We start from the raw sequence: 18,642 nt of genomic DNA, 5'->3' as shown, positions 1-18,642 counted from the left end.
GCATATGGAAGATGGAAAACACTCACAATTATAATTTGTGTAGGACTGCCTAAACAAGCACTCTGCTGCTCAACCACAGCTACAATTAAGAATTACATCTAAAAAGGTAAAGGGGTGGGGAGGCGGGAATGAGAGGACTGTGGACTTGCTGGCCTGTCATCTGGCCTCTGGCTACCCAGTCTAGCCCCAGATTCAATGAGAGATTGTGTCTCAAAGTAAAGGTAGAGAGCAACAGAGCAGAACACCCAGAATTCCCCTCTGGCCTCTGCACACGTACTGGCATATAAGTACATGCATACTTCAGACACATACACAAACACAATAATATTACTTTGGATATCAGTTAACTTATAAAAGTTAAGAATCACTAGTATAATTCTTCTTTGACTGTGTTTTACTGCAGCTCAGATACACCATTATATTGAAACTATTACTTCCTTTGACATTTTGTTTTTGAGTCTTAACCTTTAATAGTCTGTTATTTCTTATAAAATGTGTGTGCTTACAGGTGCCAGGCATGTGTGTTCCTGAGAGCATGTGTGTCAGTCTCTCCTTCCACTCACTCTATGTGTAGTAGAGACTGATATGGGCAGGCAGGCTTGGGAACAATTGCCTTGGTTTGCTGACCCATCTCACTGGCCTTCATACTGCTATTTCTAAAAATACCAATAAATTTAAAGATCAACTGGGAAGCTTTTGCAAGTGAATGAAAATACTATTTAAAAATACACAGAAAGGGTCAAAAACTAAAACTGCCCAATAAAGAAAATTATTTGGAAAAGGACCAATCAGAATCGCCCAAACCCAACCCCCTCTTCAGTACCAGGTTTGTTACACCACAAAGGCTGTACCTGTTCTCACAAACATATACATACAAGCCTAACTTTTTCTTTATTGTCCTCAAATCCAAACTTCACTTCTAAAGCTTCACAACTGTGGTGGGCAGCATTCCTTTTCCTCTGCATGTGCAAGTGCTATTCTAGAGCAGCTATTATACAAATAAAGTCACATGTACGACTCTCTTAGGTTTTCCATGCAGATTACCTGGAGATTTCCATTAAAAATTACTTTCATGGCTCTACTCCATGTATCTAATAGTCCCAAACTTTCCACTGTTAAGATCACACCATAATTTATTCTAATGATGGACACATTTCCTAGCTTTTAGGATTTATCGTGTGTGTGTGTGTGTGTGTGTGTGTGTGTGTACAGTGCTTGTGAGTGCAATACCCACAGAAGTCAAAAGAGGGCACTGGACCTCCTGAAGCTGGAGTTCAAGGTTACCTGTGAACCATCTGACATGAATGCTGGGAATTGAGCTATAAGGTCAGTACACATGTAAATAACTGCTGAGCCATCTCTCAAGCCTCAAGCTTTTCTTGTCTTTTCTTTTTTCTTTTTGTTTTTTTTTCTTTTCTATTCTAGGCAAGGTCTTTTTATGTAACCATGGCTGGCCTTTAACTCACAGAGATCCCCCTTCCTCTACTTCATGAGGGCTGGGATTCAAGGCACTTGCCAACACATCTGGCATACTTGCAGTTTTCATTTATGTATATCTTCCTCTTCAGCTATAACCATGTAGTACTAATATTCTCTAGGATTCTATAAAAATATTTCTATATTATGGGTATGATTCAGAAGTTTATTGGTTAAAGTAGACAGAAACTGTCAAACTCTCTTTTAAAAAAAAAAACCTATTTATGCTCTATTCGATAATTCTCAAGTGCCTGCTTTTCAGTTTGACAATACTAAAATTCCCCAATAATTTGCTAGTTATATTTCAAAGTTTTTAAGTCATCTCTCACTGAAGTTTTAAGCTAAATTTCTCAAAATACTCCTGTGGCTGTCTCCTCAAAGCTCTTATAAGATCTCTGTTTTAGCTGCATATATGTGTATGCATCATATACATGACTGATGCCCACACTGATCAGCAGAAGATATTCTATCTCCTGGAACTAGAGCTATGGATGGTTCTGAACCACCATAATGTGGTTGGAAACTGAACCCAAGTCCTCTGAAAGAACAACAAGTGCTTTTAATCACAGAACTATTTCTCCAGCTTCAAGATCCCCATATTTTTATTTCTATGAATTTATTGGTCATAGTCTTTCCTATTTTCTACTAAGCTATCTTTGTTACAATAATTGTAGGCAAACTTAAAAAGCTTCAGTGTTAAGTTTTTTCTGTTGTGTGGTGAACACTGTATTCTAGTCTCTCAGCTGCCTTTTTAAAATGATGCCAAAGTTTAGTAGTCTTCACCTCAAAGATTTAAAAAAAAAAAAAAAACACCTCAAAATTTTTGACATTAAATCTTTTTTTCCTCTTGGCTACTTAGTTCATTTGAAACTTAAATTTTCAGAGTACCAACTGGATGGAAGACTTCCCTACGCTACTAAAAACTAACTTTTCCATTACTCAATAGTTCCCTATATCTTCTTTCTCTTGAATTTTATTCTATCCCTTTGATAATTAGGCTTATCACTACCCCAGATTCTTACTATTTTAACAGTTAAACTTTTAGGGTCTGAAGAACTACTCAGTTATTAAGATCACTCACTGCTTTTGAAGAAGATCTGGGTTCAAGCCCCAGCACCTATAAGGCAGCTTATGACTGACCCAAGGATCTCTCGCCTCCTTATAGACTCTGCAGACACTGAACATGTTTGGGGCATATATACACATGCAGACAAAACACTCATACACATAAAAACAAATAAATTAAAAAACATAAAGCTTTGCAAAGATTTGATCTTTACCTTTAGTAAGGAAGTCCCCCTTATATTTACTCCTGAAATGCATTTGACCATGTGCCCCTATGGTTTCCTCCACTTTCAACCTTCAATTTTGCAAGTTTCATTTTTAAATCACATTAAATTCTTAATTAAAACAATGATTTTATAAACCAGTATGGTAAGAACTACCACTTTGTAGGAATTAGTGAGTTACCAATTTCAGAAATGTTCCTCCAGCTATTTATATTTTCTTCATTTAGTTACTATACATTTTACAGTTTTTTAAAGTATTTTATAACTTATGACTGTTCTTTTTCTTAACTATTTCAAAAGTCAGTCACTGCTGGTACAGAAAAAAAAAAACTTGTAAATTAACCTCATAGCCAGATATTTATTGAAACCCTTTAAGTCATTTTCAGATGACTATCATGTGTGTGTGTGTGTGTGTGTGTGTGTGTGTGTGTGAAAGAGAGAGATGAGGAAACTAGATACTTTCCCACTATATTTAAGAAAAGGATGTCTAGTCTTACCACTTCTCTTCTAATTCCGTTTTGTCGTTGTTGTGGTCAGGGTGGCAGTAATGGTGATGGGACTAACAGGAACAGAGCCCATGACATCTGCTATACGGTTAAGTGTTCTAAAGCTAAATCACACCCCAGCCCTATTTTGTATTTTCTAAGTTTGCAATCATACAGTTATAAATAATATTATTATTCTCCTATTACAAGTTATTTTTCTTGTTTCTTAATGAATCAGGAAAGAGCTCTGGACTAATGTTAATAATGTTTCCATTTTTTAACAGAAGTACTTCTAGTATTTCACTATTACATTCAATATAAGTTCCTGCTAGAGTATTTTATAAGGTTATTTCTTGTTGATGGTGAGTTATTAGGAATGGTAACTGAATTTAAGAAAACAAATTCTAGCACCAAAGAGATAATTATAGTTGACCCTAAAATCTATAAATAAAGTAAATTGTATTAATATTTTCTAACAGTGAATCATTATATACCTGGAATTCAGCATAGTAACATTTTTAGCACAAAGAGATAAGTATAGTTGTTCCTTAAATCTATTTAGTAAATTATATTACTATGTCACCTAAGACTGAATCATTACATTCCTGGGATGTAATATATTGGAACTGTATTAACAAAAAGCCCAGGTTCTAGAATCATCTGGACTCAAAGTCCTTATCATCACTAAACAGCTCTATGGTCTTGGGCATATTAGTTACCTTATTTTAAAAATGGTGGCAATGATATCTAACTCAGATGGTTTGAGAACTAAATAAGCAGCTATGTGTGAAGTTTGGAACAACACCCAAAACAGAAAAAGCACTTACTAATTATTCTTTACTAGTAATTTTGTACTAGCCAAGAACAAAGTTTGTAGCACTCAAAGCGTCAACAAACTAAGGCTTATGTGTCACACTTGGCTTGCTGCCTGTTCCCTAAGTAAAGCTGAATTAGAAGAGACCCACACTTATTTTTGTATAAAATAGCTGTAGCCTGTTGTAGCTTGGCTTCAGTAGGTATGCAGAGTCCTTGCCACCAACACTGCCTGAAATACTGATTCTCTACTCCTTCTGTTCAAAACTGTCATTAGCACCAGTACTATTCACAGTCTACCAGTTAGAAAGCCTAATACACAAAAATATATATAATATACATATATACACAAAACAATGTACATAATCACAACACTCTACAGGAAACAGGGCTACTCAGGGCCAAAACCAGGAAAGTATCACACAAGTAAAAAGAGGCAAGAGAAGAGGTATTTTATTTAATTATTTTAAGATATGTATTTATTTACATGACTTTATCAATCATCCTAGTCTGTAAACCCGGAGAGAAGAAAGTATAACATTCATTTTATAACATTTGTATTGCAGGCATTGGAGACATTTTAATTCTTCAACAAATGAGAGATATAGATAAATTAATAGTGAAAATAAGAACAGGAAACCTGGGTGACAATAACTAACACATCTGTCAAAGTTGATATTATGGCACTCATTCCATTCACAAGAAATAAGTTCTGCCTTTTAATCCTTTTTAAACACGTATTCTAGAATTCTAACATTATTCCACTGTACATGGAGGAATCAGGGAACTGTGATAAAGTGGCATGTTTCTATATGCCCAGTAAAGACAATCAATAGTCTGTTACACCACTTACCTCGTGGTACAGAGCTGGAAAGGGATGAGACACAATGGCTTGCCAATGGTATCAACAGAAATGGATTTGCAGAGAAAGTTTGGTATATCTTTAAATTGATGAGTGATTCCAATAAATTCATCACTTAAAATATTAGTCTGATTGCAACCTAAAAAGTGGGTCATGAGGGACACTGTAGCCCCTACACTTTACCCAGTGGTTCTCAATCTTCCTAATGCTGAGAATCTTTAATAAAGTTCCTCATATTGTGGGGACCCCTAACTATAAAATTATTTTTGTTGTGACTTCATAATTGTATTTTGCTACTGTTATGAATTACACTGTTAATAATCTGGTATGCAGGATATGTGATATGTGACCCCTGTTAAAGGGTCCTTCAACCCCCAAAGGGGTTGCAACCCACAAGCTGAGAACTGCTGCCCAACCTTGTGAACCAATCTTAGTAAGTTTCAAATAACAGATATACAAATGATGTATTACCATACTATGATATTTTCTTTAAAAATATTGCTCTGAAGTGGTAGATGTACTTAAGCATAACAATATTCAAATCAACAGAAAGGTACTTACTAAGCCATTATAATAAAATGTAAATAATATATTCACCAAACATTATAAATAAAAACACTACATGGGGGAAAATCAGGTCTTAAGAATAAAACTATAACTGAGAATGGCTATATTAAAAAAAAACCAAATCCAGAAGATTTAAACAAAATGACATCATGAATTCTTTTTATTTAAGCAAATATTAACACAGATTGATTTTGAAGTACATGAAATAACGACTCCTTCAACCAAAGCAGTTAGTGTGTACATGAACTACTTCTCTCAAGGCACAAAATACACAAGTTCAGTGTCCTTTCATCAACATGCTTAGAGTCAGGAGTGTTTCAGACTCTGGAGCATCTGCGCACACCATGATATACTCCGGAAATGGGTGCTAAATCTAAACACATAATTCACTTGTGTTTTATATATACATTATATTGTGGCCTGGTGTTTCTACGTACAGTGTTTTTAGCTTACCAACTCCTTAACTGTAACCTAGCACTCCACATCAAGTGAAGAGTTTGCATCTGTGGCATCATAGTGACCATCAGTTTCACATTTTGGAGCATCTTGAATTTGGAGTTTGGGGTGCTCAATTTGTAATTACACTTTAAGAAAAGTCTTAAATGTGCTGTGAAGTGTACTTAAGAAACATGTGCTCCGAATATGCAGCCAAATAAGAAGATTCTCTTCCCTCCCATTACGTGGCTGTGGGTTTATTGAAGAAAGCTACACACACTTAAATCAATTAAACTCACTGGAAAAAGAGAAAATCACTTTGAAAATATAAATCTGTATGTATAAGCATATATTAAGATGTGGGTTCTAAAGAAGAAGACAGAAAAAACAACACAATTCAACAATGCTATAGTCTGGTTATACAATAATCTGTCAAATGTACTTAACTTTCTTATCAAGGCTGATGACAAAATACACACTACACTTTGTATTTCTACCAACTAGCACCTAAGCCATCTCAAAGAGTGAAGAAGGAACAAAGAAGTCATCCCCAAGTAGAATATCCAGCAGGTTTATTCAGAGCTTTAAAAGTAACTGAGTGTCGGCCCTAAAATCCAATGTGACCTTAGCAGGTGTTTCTCAGTGCTATAAAGAAGCTGTCTTCTACTGAAGAACAACTTTACTCATTTTATACATCCATTTTCTTCCCACTATGGATACAATAGTGAGGCAGTATGGAGCAGAAGATTAGAAGTCCCTTGCAAAGAGGGACAGAGGAAGAGTAGAGCAGGGACTGATCTGAAAGATTAATGAGTGGAAAATTTTTATATCTTATTTTATTTGCAAAGAAAACAGTTATGACTTTCTAGAGTACTGAATGCTTCCTGAAAAGGCTGATTGTAGAACTCTGCAGAGTAAACCTTGACCTCAAAAGTTCTGATCATATTAGAAAAACAATCTGTTCAGTAGCTTCTGGTACATACATATGAGTACTGATGTAAGCACATACATGGTGCCTTAACATGTTCATGTTTTAACCATCTTGTTAAGCACCTTTACAATGTGTGTGATGAAAACTAAACAGCTATTCTCAATTTTAAAACTCAGAAAAACAAACCATGAAATCCCAGTCACTAATGAGTGGTCACTAATGAGTGGTAAATGTGGAACTAAGATCTGCACCATCCAAGGCACTTGATCTCCTCCTTAGGCAGGGAAGGTGGCAGGACGGTAAAACAGAGGCCAATTATTAACTGTCCTCACACCTTTCTTTTTCCAAGATGGGGTCTCAACTATGAAGCCCCGGCTGGCCCATCCTGGAATTTACAATGTAGATCAGGCTGGCTTCTAACATGGAGGCCCTCCTGCCTCTGCCTCTGGAATGCTGAGATTAAAGGCATACACTATCATGCCTGGCTATTAATTTCTTCTTAAAGCACAATGTTAAACCAAAATTGTATCAGGTAGCAATCAAGAAAGGTCAAACAAAACCTAATTCAAAAGGCTTATGCTGCCTTTAAACTTAAGATACTAAAAATATTTATAAAGGAAGACAAAGTTATAGTTATAAAAGCATAAAAGATAAATGTTTGGTTTGGGTTTAGTGTTTTTAACAGAAAAATAAAGGAGGGAAACAAGTACTGATTCTGTCTAGTCAATGTCCCTTCTACTTTCTCCAACACCCAATACTGACCACATACAAAGCCTATTTGTAATGCCTGAAGCATAAAAAATAACGGTCTTATGCTATCTGCATTTTAATCTCTTGATATCACAAACTTACCAACTGAGCCATAAAGCCATAATCTCAGGCACCATGGATCACCTAGTAATGATAGGAAAAACACAGTGGAAAAAGAGAAAAGTATCTTAGATTAGTGGTTCTCAACCTTCCTAAGGCTGTGACTCTTTAATACAGTAAGTGTATCATATAGTAGTGAGTTCCAGCCATAAAATTATTTTCATTGCTTCTTCATAACTGTAATTTTGCTGTTATAAATCATAATATAATTATCTGATATACAGGATATCTGATATCTGTGAAAGAGTCCTCATCCCCAAAGGAGATGCAAGCCACAGCTTCAAAGCTGCTGTCTTAGAAGCACATGTTATACATTTAGAAACTTCTAACATGTTTCAAAAAGAACAGTTTCAAAACAGTAAATTTTTTTAGAGATTTCTGGGTCTTCCATCCTTTAATCTACATGGTCTAACATTTTCTAGATGAGTAGTTTATCGATCTGATTACCAATTGCTCCATAACACTAACTATTTCTTGGGGTTACTGCAGGATTGCTAATGTTTACAACTCCCCTTAGACTACCTTTAAAAAACAGGTTATTGGTCCCCTACCATCACTTACAGACCTCCAGCACCCTAACCAAGGTTTCTAAAATGACAGTTGTACTTTTAAAGCCATAAGCCCAGAAGAGTTGGTAGGGTTACCTTTATACAAATTTTAATCCCAGCCACTGTGTAGCTGTTTCACTGCCCAACTCAAAGACAACTCCTTCCTAGTCTGAAACCTAGACTAGGCTCTTGCTAGAACTTTAAGCACAGATAATAATAATTATAGTAGTAGTTGTTTTAGCATATTTTCTTTATTTTCATATATCACACAAAAAAGATATAACACTACTGCAAGCAACCATTAGGAAAATATTTACAATATGTGCTATGTGGACAGTTAGCCATGACTCCGTTAGCCACATGGCTAACTCTGGCCTGCACAAACAAAAAATAGTCAACAGAGACTACAAATAGTTTTCAAGATGATATTACCAAACAATCTATAAAAAGGCTGTCTACCCATATCTAAGTTATATAAACATATATAATCTATCTAATCACTAAGGAAACTAAAGCTAGAGATCAAAATACTAAGCGAAACAAAACACAGTAAGAAGGAGAAACACTTTATTTTCTCTCACATACAGAATTTTTTTTATCTCTGTGTATGGAATAAAAGCAGAAGTGTGACTGGGAGGGGTATTAAGGGAGAGGGAGGTGGAAGCAGGAAAGGGTAATGGGAAGACATGTTTTCTCTAATATACAGAAATATGTGCACTCACCCCCCCCCCCAACACACACACACACAATGAAAACAGAAGAGACATTTGGGGAAAATGGGGACCTGCAATTAGCAAGGAAGAAGGTCCAAAGATGGTAACGAGGAAGAAACAATGATACACAGCACAATGATACAAATGTATGAGAATGTCATATCAAAATCTACAATGTTGTATGTTAACTAAAAACATGAAAACAAAACAAAGCAGTATGTGGTTCTCCATTACTTTCAGAGACAGGTTCCTGCTGATAAGCAGAACTTTTTCCTCCAGGGCTTCCTACTCTATTCTTCTTACCTCGTGGGGCCTGCTCCATTCTCTGCCTGATCACCTTTTTCCCCCTAATACTTGTCCTTGGATGCTCCCAAACTATTCCTCTCAATACCACCTCCAACTCTGCCTGTCACTCTCTTTCGGAATGATTTTTCCTTTGATACAGAAACCCTTCCTAAATTTCAAGTTGGACTTCCTCCAAATGCCCAGACTGCTGTAGCCCTCCTTCACAGCACTTTCAGTCACAGTGAATGCCACACACTTTAAAGATATTATGCTAAGTTATTATTAATGGTCTCCTTTGTTAGTGTACAATTCTTAGATAATTTGTAAATTACTTAAAGGAACACATGCCACTGCTTTTGTATCCCTTCCTTTAATAAAGGCTCATCATTCTGAGTCCATGACATCTCCTCCCAAGCACACTATCTTGCAGAAGCTATCTTGTGCACAAAAGTAGCCTAAGACCAGGGAGTGGTTGATAGGGAATTGGGAACATCAGAAGATGAAACTCACAAAGAATTTAATGGAAGCCAAGGCGTTGCATGGCAAACTTACACAGTATACATTAAAGACAAACAAAACCCAACCAGTTGGAGAGAAGGTTAAGGACCCTGACATAAAAAGAACTCACTGAATAATGCTCTGAAACAAAGACTGGACTATTAAACAGGATAAACACTCACAATACATGTAAAAGAACAAAACATGCCCTTTATCTCTATGGGTCATCAATTTCTTTGTAATAAGGCACTCTTGACATTGATATACATTTGTTGTACCAAAGTGATCAACTAAAGTACTATGAGACTTGACAGACAGAATTCTAAATCTGACTTTAAAAAAAAAAAAAAAATCAGAACGTATTTTAGTAATTCCTGTTTTAGAGATTGTATTTAACAACAAATTGCTTATCAATACCAGGCTAATAAACTTGGGAATCATATTCTCATCCTTATGCAACAAGATATAATCAAAACTAATTTTCATGAAAAAGATGCATTAAGAATGTTTGTTGCTTTAAAAAAACCTATTTTGTTTACATCATCAAATGATATTTCAACACTACAGGCAAATATAAGATGAATAAGCCATATATATATATATATATATATATATATATATACATATATATACACACACACACATATATATATACACACATATGTATATATGTATATGTATGCATATATATCGAAAATATTTATATTTTCAAGATAAGTAGAAACATTACATATGAGTCTAAGCTATGGCTGAACAAATCATAAATGTCTTTTACCTAAGCCAAGCTAAAAGACAATATTCATTACAATACTCTTTTTTTTCTTCTGTGTTTTCCAAAATCTCTCAGCCTACATCTCACTAGGCACGGAAAGCACAGAATTTTTTCTTCATTTGTATTAAATTTATAGAAATATAGAGATATAAAAAGGAATCATTAAGTGTATGGTAAGATAAATCAGCTCTCAATTACATGGAGAGGAAGTGATGACATATGACACCAAGAAAAAAAAAATCTGCTTTTCTGAATGCACAACATTAATTTGTGAGAAGAAAATTCTCCTTACAATCATGCTTCACTGAGGCTAGTGTTAATTAAGCAAGAGTTTCTTTTTCCTGACCATTAGATGATGAGGATTCAGACAGATGGGAAAAGGAAGGAGGTAAAGCCAGATGCATACAGGTGGCTAAATGTAAGCAGCCTGAGATAAAAATGTTCCACTTAATGTTCTACCCAGTGAAAGCTGGGAGACGATCTATGAAGACAAAACAACACAGAGAAATTTAATATGAGAATGCTAAAAATTTTAAATGTAGAATCTAAAGATTTTTTTCCCCCATCACCTTATCTTCTCTCCTTCTCTTTAAAGGATGTTATTAGGGTAGCAAGAATTACAAGTGGACTAAAATCTTAAAAACAAACTCTCATATTTATATGAAAAACCATGTTTAAAAAGTCCTTATCATGGCTTTCTAATAGGCCTACCACCTGTCTCCATGGGTAACTGATCTCATTAGTTGAGAAAAAAATCAATTTAAACAAGAAAATGTTAAGAAGGCAGGGGACTCATCTCTCTGGAACATTTTTAGGTGACTTAAACAACACTTCCGAGATGACAAGAATTACATACTCAGCAAATACACACAAACTAAATATTTATCTAAATACGGGATATGAGCCAGAAATCTCAATTTGCTTCGGTCTGACATATGGCTCGGTTTTGAGTGGCATATGTTTAGTACTAATGCTGGTAAAAGCATAGTGATTAAAATATTACAGAAAAGCTTCAACTGTTATTTCATTCTTACAACTGATCTTAGCCAAAAGGCTGAGAGGCAATGCTATCTGATACTTATGACACAGAAAAAAACACGCACAAACTTGGGTTTCAAGAACTGAAACAGACCACAATAGGAAGCAGCAAAATCATTATGTGGCTCGTTTTTTTTTTTTAAAGTCTACCGTGAGCACTTCAAGATTATAGTACCAAAAGAGGAAAAGCCTGTCAGCCTGCTAGTCTCAGTTAATAGAAGAGAAGGTGCCCAAAGGAACTTACAGTCTCAGTAAAATAAATAAATAATCTCTAGCTCACCATTCCTAGCTCCCTCAGCAATCACTCTCACACACTCACACACACACACACACACACACACACGATACCCCAAGGCTTCTACGAAAGGTGATAGTTTAATAAAACTACGATTACCTATCACACTCGTTAAAAGCAGCAGCGCTAGCGATCTGATGTCGAAATTACTCGCTCCTTTTTTCCTTCACCTAGCTCATGCCGCCCTTTCCAAGAGTCGTGTCAAAAGTTCACCCACGCAGGCTGCCCGGCTGCCCGAGGACCGCAGCCTCCCTTCCTCCTCTCCTCTCCTCTCCTCTCCACCGACCGAACAGGTGGTTGACTTACCTGGGGAGAGGAGCCGCCAGGCACCGGCAGCGGCCGCCGGGGCGCAGACCCGAAGGGCGTGTTTTCGAGGATTTAACCCTCAGGTGAGCGGGCAGCGCTCCACGGTCGCAGAGCCCCGGCAGGTGCCGCGCACGTCTCCGCCGCGTCCCGGGCCCGCCGCCCCGCGGACGGCGCAGCCTCGCGTGGGGGGCGTCGCCCGCCCTCCCCGACGGGCTCAGCCCTCAGGCGGCGCGGCCAGCAGCCCCAGCCTAACGGTTTCCCCGACGCGGGCTCCGGCGTCCCCCGCCGGCTCTCACCTCCGAATCCCGCCGCTCCGAGGCGAAGGAAGGCGGATCCCCCGGCGTCTCTTCTGCGAGGCTCCGGCTTGTCCTCTCGCTAGCTTGGCGGTGGGCTCCGGCTCCCTCGGCCGCCGCTGCGCTGACTGGTGTGTGTGTGGACGGGGGGGTGTTTCCCGGCAGTGACGGCGCCGCCGCCTCAGCCCCGCTCTTCGCTCCCTCTCCGCGTAGCTCCCGCTTTCTGTTTCACCCGAGGGACCGCGAATGCCGCCGCCGCCATGATTACTACGGAGCCGGGAGGAGGAGCCCGGAGTCGCCGCGCCCAGTGCGGCTGCGCGAGCCCCGCCGACGGCGCCCCCGGCCGCCTGGACCCGGAGCCCCCGCGGGAACGAGCGCGAGCGCGAGCGCGCGCCCGCTCGCCCGCCCGCCGTCCCGCAGCCAGGCTTCGCGGGGCCGCAAGTGTGCGGTGTGCGAGCTCCGGTACCGCTCCGGAGCCACTCTCCCGAAGCCCGGGAACCGTGCTGATGATTGACGTATCTGGGGCCCCACACGCCATTCCAAATGCATTTTAGAAAGCGTCCCCACCCACCACCCCCGGAGTCGAACCGTGTCAGCCCCTCTTCGAAAGCCCCAGAACTTAGAATGCCGGCAGGTGCGTTTAGAGACAAGCCCCAGAGCAGGGACGCGCACCGAAGTGGGCTCAGACGTTTCCACTCCCAAGCGTGTAGAGCCCCGGCATTTTATAGCACCCACAAAACAGATTTACGTCTTTCAGAAACGCAGAACTTAATGTATTGGTCTCGAACGAGCCAAATCTAGTGGAAACCCGTTACCTTGATGTCTACCACAGCGGAGACCGAAGCGGAGGCGGCTGCAATTTCCTTAAGCCTCAAGCAATGGGAGGGGGTGGGAGGGGGGGAACGCTGCAGCAACGCCTGAGGGCCGCCCGGCTGCTTACTTTCGCAGTTTCACCGGAAGCCTTGGGGAGAGGGTCGTCTTTGGGAACCTGCGTCCTACCCTGTCCATCCAAAACTGGTGACTGGTGAAACCAGGTTCCACGTCTGACCTGTGTTTTCAGCTTGTTAGTTGTGCTGCGTTTTAAGGTGGCAATCTTCTTTTAATCGTTTGACAGAAATCTCTCGAAGATGTACGTATTTCTTACGTTCTTTTTTTTTAAGTGGATAACGAAATTCTTAGTGGATCGCTGAGTATCAAATACGATACTAAGGCCTTACACCAAAGTCCCATGGGATTGCAGAGGGGTGTGTGTACGTGCGTGTGTGTACAAAATCCCCACTTTGGTGCTGCCTTTTGCAGTGTTCTCCTTACTTTTCTTAAAGACCCCTCACTTGGCTTATGTTCATCTGCCTCTACGCCCACTTTAACCATTTCTGTTTTCCTGTAGTGGTGTTTTTTTAAAGCTGCGCTTCCTTCTTTTTCCTCCTGCTTTTCTCTATGGCTGCAGGCAATGATTGATCCGATGTTTGTATCCCCAGCCAGCTAATGAGAGGTTATTTTTCTTCCCGTCAACAAGTAGGATAGTGATTCTAGCAAATAGCATCTTGAGATACTTGGGGGGCAGGGCGGGGCGGGGGGGCAAAGTCCTTTCCCTAAGAGAAATGTTTCATTTTCTTAACTTCCAGTTTTGGCCCTCTTCCAGACAAAATTACTGGAAAGCTGATCTTGGAATAACAGAAGTATAACTGCTCATTGTTTTGCAATAGGAGAGTTTATATCTGAAAGTGGAGGAGTTGTGTGGCTTCCCCTTACTGCTGCCCAACTCTTGTTCGGTTGGAGGCTAAACTAGTGATCTCCAAAGTTAACTTTAAGCTAGTATTTTCCAAACTATTGATCTTGTGAACTTTGTAAAAATGAAGAATCCTAGCATCTACTCCCTCAAGATTCTGGTTTTATGGTTCAGTGGTAGACTCCCCCTACTACCCCCACCCCAAATTTTTTAAAATAACCTACATTTTTATAAGTATGTTTAAAGCCCATCTACCTGCCATAGGCAGGGCAAGAAATAATAGCCTAGTTGAAGGAGATAAGGGCATGTAATTCAAGACATCATTGAGGTAGACCTAGACACTATGAGGAGGAAGAGGGTAAAAACTGGGAGATTTGTATCCTTTGGAGAAAAAGAAGCACACATAAATCACCCTAGCCAGAGAGGCACAGGAATCTTATGTTGGCTTAGAGCAGACATTTCTTTTCCTCATCAGTAAAATAAATACCACTTTTAACCTTCACCCTTTAACCTTTAACCTTGGGCTCTGGCAACAGTGAACACTTTGAACACCATTCTTTCATAAACTTTTCTTTATTTGGCAGCCATTTTCTCTGTTTGCCTCCTATTTTCTTGTGTACAGTCACTAGTCTCTTTTCATAGTCCCATTCTTCTCTCTGCCTGAGGCACACAGCATGACCCTCTCTGCAGCACCTCGGGGTCTATCTGACGTTCTTTTGTGTTCTGTTATACTCTTTTACCCTATGCAGTGTCACCCAACCATAGTGTAGGCTATCACTCACCTGTACTTTCACATCTCTACACACCTAGAGGCTGGACTCTTGCATTGAATGCCAAAGTCCTTCAATCATCAATTGCTTTACTGACTGGTATGCTACAAAATGTCCCGGGTTTGCAAGGTTTTGACCAACTTCATGTTTTCCTGGTTCTTCAGCTCATCAAATCAAACATCTAACATCCTCCCTGATGTTTCCCTCACCCTGTCTCCCGTATCTGTTGCTGTGTCAACTGCTAAAGATGTTTCCTCCAAAATCCCCCTAATGATCCCACCTCTTTCCTGCCACTACTGAGCTAATTTGGACTAACTGTAGATAATCTGTGTGTTCTCTGCCTTGCAGCCAAAATGATCTTTCAAAAAGCAAATAAGTCTATGCCACTTGTTACATAACATGTTCAAATAATTTATTATTATTCTAGAATAAAAGTAGAGCCTTTTCAGTGGCCTTTAAACACAGTCTCATATAACTCTTCCCTTGCTTCCTGGGCCGAGGATTTCCTGACCATTTCGTTTTTCAGTTGTAGTCTAATTGGAATAATTGTATGCTCTGTACACCTGCCCTTTTTCTTTTTAACCATTATCCCCTACTTAACCTTCAGGGCTCAGTGTGAATAGGACATTCTCGGGGTTGGGGAGCAGAAACTGACATCCCAGATAAGGTTAAGATCCCTGATTAATATCAACAATCCTACCACCATGTATTTTTAATTATTATGATTTACTACAATTTACAACTACATTTTGCTATATCTGAGTACTACTCCTGTTGCTTATAACAACAAAGATCGTGTCTATTTTGGCCTGTTTAGTACCTGGCATACAGAAAATTCCAAAAATATTTCCTGAACAGTTGAGTGTTGCTGTCCTTTGAGTTCCTTTTGGTGTTTTAGGTTGTGGGCTTGTAAAACTAGGAAATGGCAGATCAGGACTAATAGAAATGAGTTGGGAGACAGCTAACTGTATCATCTCTTATGTCACCAACAGCTTTCATTATAGATTATTTTTTTCAAGGATATTTCTTCTTTGGCAGACAAGAGTGTAAAATAGACATAATGTCCCCTTCAGAAGAGAGGGCCTTTTAAAAAAAATCACCCAGCATAATAAAGACTCCTTGCTGCAGCCAAGGTTGAGCAAAACTTTTTGCAGCCATTTTTAAAAGATTGAGAGATTCCTAAGCTTTGAGTTCCTTAGCTGTAACTTATAGTCCATGTTGCCTCCTAAGACCCTGGAGGCAGGGAATTCATTAAACAATGGAGCATGAAGAAGTCAAGTGTAGATCATGGAGCTGGCAATGGTACAGCTGTTAATAGCACTGGCAACTCTTTCAGGAGACTCGGGCTTGATTCCGACTCGATTCCTGGGACCTACATGGTCCTCACAACTGTCTGTAACTCGAGCTCCAGGAGATCGGAGGCTGCCTTCTGGCATCTACCAGCATATGTTCATACATGCAGGCAAAACCCCAATACATGTAAAGATAAATAAAATAATTAATTCTTTAAAAAGGAAAGTAGAGATTGTCTTTTCGGCCACTTGACAAAGAGGAGAGGGGAAAGACAGACAGACAGAACAAACAAAAGACTGACTGGCTGTGTGCTGGCTGAATTCTCTGAGGGAGACTACTCAGTATTAACTGAACAGAGCCAGAGAGAACGCTTCTGCCATTGGCCCTCACACTGAGTACAAGTGTAGAAGAAGAAAATGTAGGTATGCCACTTAAACCAGCTGCATTACTTACTGTTTCATTGCTTCAAGGGAACATGGCCAAGGTAACTTAAAGAAGAAAACATTTAATTGAAGGTTTACTTAGTGTTCAGGGGGTTAGTCCATGATCATCAGGGTGGGGGAACATGGTGATAGGCAGGCAGTCGTGGAGCTGGAACTGGAGCTGAGGGCTTTGGTTTTTCTCTCTTTTTACTCAAAATACCCAGAAACCTTAGTTTTGTTTCAAAACCAAGAAAGTCTACTAAAGTACTTTTCTAATCCTGAAAAGGAACCTCACTGATAGAATCTAACATATGTGAGATGCTGGGATTGATTTTCACCATCAAAAAAAAAAAAAAAAACCTAAAAACAGAATAAACACACACACACACACACAACACACTCCAAGTCATTTCCTGAGTTGAGTAGTAACTGTCCTAGAGAGGTAGTTCTTAAGAGTTGGCAAAAATAAAAATCACCTGGGATGCTTATTCAAGATCTAATAATTCAGGCTGTAGAGATGGCTCAGTGGTTAAGCGCACTTAGTCTTGAGTACCAGAGTTCCATTCCCTGCACCCACACCAGGCTGCTTACAACTCCAGCTCCAGGGGTATCTAAGGTCTCTAGCCCTTTCAAGCAGTGGCACTCATAAGTATACACACACACACACACACACACACACACACACACACACACACGATAGTTAAAATACAAATTTTAATATAATATATAATATACAATATATAATATGATATACAATGTATAATGTACGATGTACCATATAGTATACAATATATAAATATAATTAGTATATCCTATCCAATATATGTTATACAATGTATGATGTACTATATAATACAGCATTCCATTCCATTTACCATCCCTTTCCCAAGATTTTACATTTTATAAGCTCTCTGAGGGGTTCTGGTGGGTAACCCATAGACCATACTTTAAGCATCTTAGAGTAATACAAAAACAGGTAGCTTTCACAAGGATTTTTTTCCCTCTGTGACATAGTATTAACTTGGATTAATGGAATTGTTTAAAGGTTGCTCTTGCCTATAGTTTAAGATTTTATATAGTTTCTTCCTTATAAAGAAACTAAGAAGGATTAAGGGATTTTTGAAATCATAAATGATAATCCTAATAGCCCAAATTTGTCATTGCTAATGATATGGTTTCAAAGCACACTACAGGGGACAGATCTTCCTTCCCAAAGGGAAAAGGCTCACACACTTGCCTTATTTAAACTGAGTAAATAAGATAGTTTTCGCATATGAAAAGGCTACACAATCATAAGACAGACTAAAGATTTTTCTCTAGGTTGGAAAAAAATAGTTTCTATATTTGTCCTTGGATCTGTCAACAGCTCTTTGTTGCTTTGTACATGTTTAGGAGAGTCTTATATCTGTCTCAGGTTGGAGCATACCGTTATTATTATCCAGCATAACCAGATGACATATGAATCAGTTTTAGAGACAGAAGAGGAAGATAGTCATCTATGAGAAAAACAAGACAGAAGATGATTTGAGAGTTTTAAAACTATCATCAAACCACTTGGCTTCTCCACCCCCACCTGCATCCCACCATCCCCAGAAGGAAAGAAGAAGAAAGAAAAAAAAAAAAAAAAAAAAAAAAAAAAAAAAAAAAAAAAGCTTCAAACTAGAGCAATACTTTCTTTTCCAAGATAAGTGAAATTTTAATCTGGAAAAACAAAATGTACATGAGTTTAGAAATGAAAATCCATATCCTCTAAGTTCAATTGTAATTTGCCAAACTTAAGAAATTGCTTCTCAAACTTGTGAATTAAATATTCAAGCAAAATTGCATTTTAAAACAACCAGACAAATCAACTATTCATGGTAGCAGGCAAATATTTATACAATAATTTGTCTTTGTATAATGTTTTAAACTACACCTTAAGATGAAATGGACAACTCTTACATCGAGACAAA

General features: G+C 38.8%; 1 protein-coding gene and 1 long non-coding RNA gene across 9 annotated transcripts in view; one reads left to right on the top strand and one right to left on the bottom strand.

Annotated features, from left to right (window-relative positions):
* Positions 1-13,436, bottom strand: part of Fndc3a (fibronectin type III domain containing 3A) — a 149,651-nt gene extending 136,215 nt beyond the window's left edge. Inside the window, exon 1 of one of the 6 annotated variants that reach the window (XM_076930751.1) lies at positions 13,417-13,436. The gene's annotated coding sequence lies outside the window, so the exon portion shown is untranslated. Of the gene's footprint in view, positions 1-11,976; positions 12,117-12,183; positions 12,324-12,479; positions 12,849-13,291; positions 13,314-13,416 lie in introns of those variants that run through there. The other 5 variants (XM_076930749.1, XM_076930748.1, XM_076930752.1 and 2 more) reach the window with 5 other exon arrangements.
* The window catches only part of LOC143441678 (uncharacterized), a 48,129-nt gene continuing 41,467 nt past the window's right edge, over positions 11,981-18,642 (top strand). For 2 of the 3 annotated variants that reach the window (XR_013109282.1, XR_013109281.1), the window contains exon 1: positions 12,142-12,266. This is a non-coding gene — a long non-coding RNA (uncharacterized LOC143441678). Of the gene's footprint in view, positions 12,267-18,642 lie in introns of all 3 variants that reach the window. The other variant, XR_013109280.1, reaches the window with a different exon arrangement.

The sequence above is a fragment of the Arvicanthis niloticus genome, chromosome 3 (genome assembly GCF_011762505.2).
Source record: "Arvicanthis niloticus isolate mArvNil1 chromosome 3, mArvNil1.pat.X, whole genome shotgun sequence".
NCBI lineage: Eukaryota > Metazoa > Chordata > Mammalia > Rodentia > Muridae > Arvicanthis > Arvicanthis niloticus.
The sequence above is the reverse complement of the archived record's forward strand: the minus strand, read 5'-3'. Positions and strand labels throughout refer to the sequence as shown.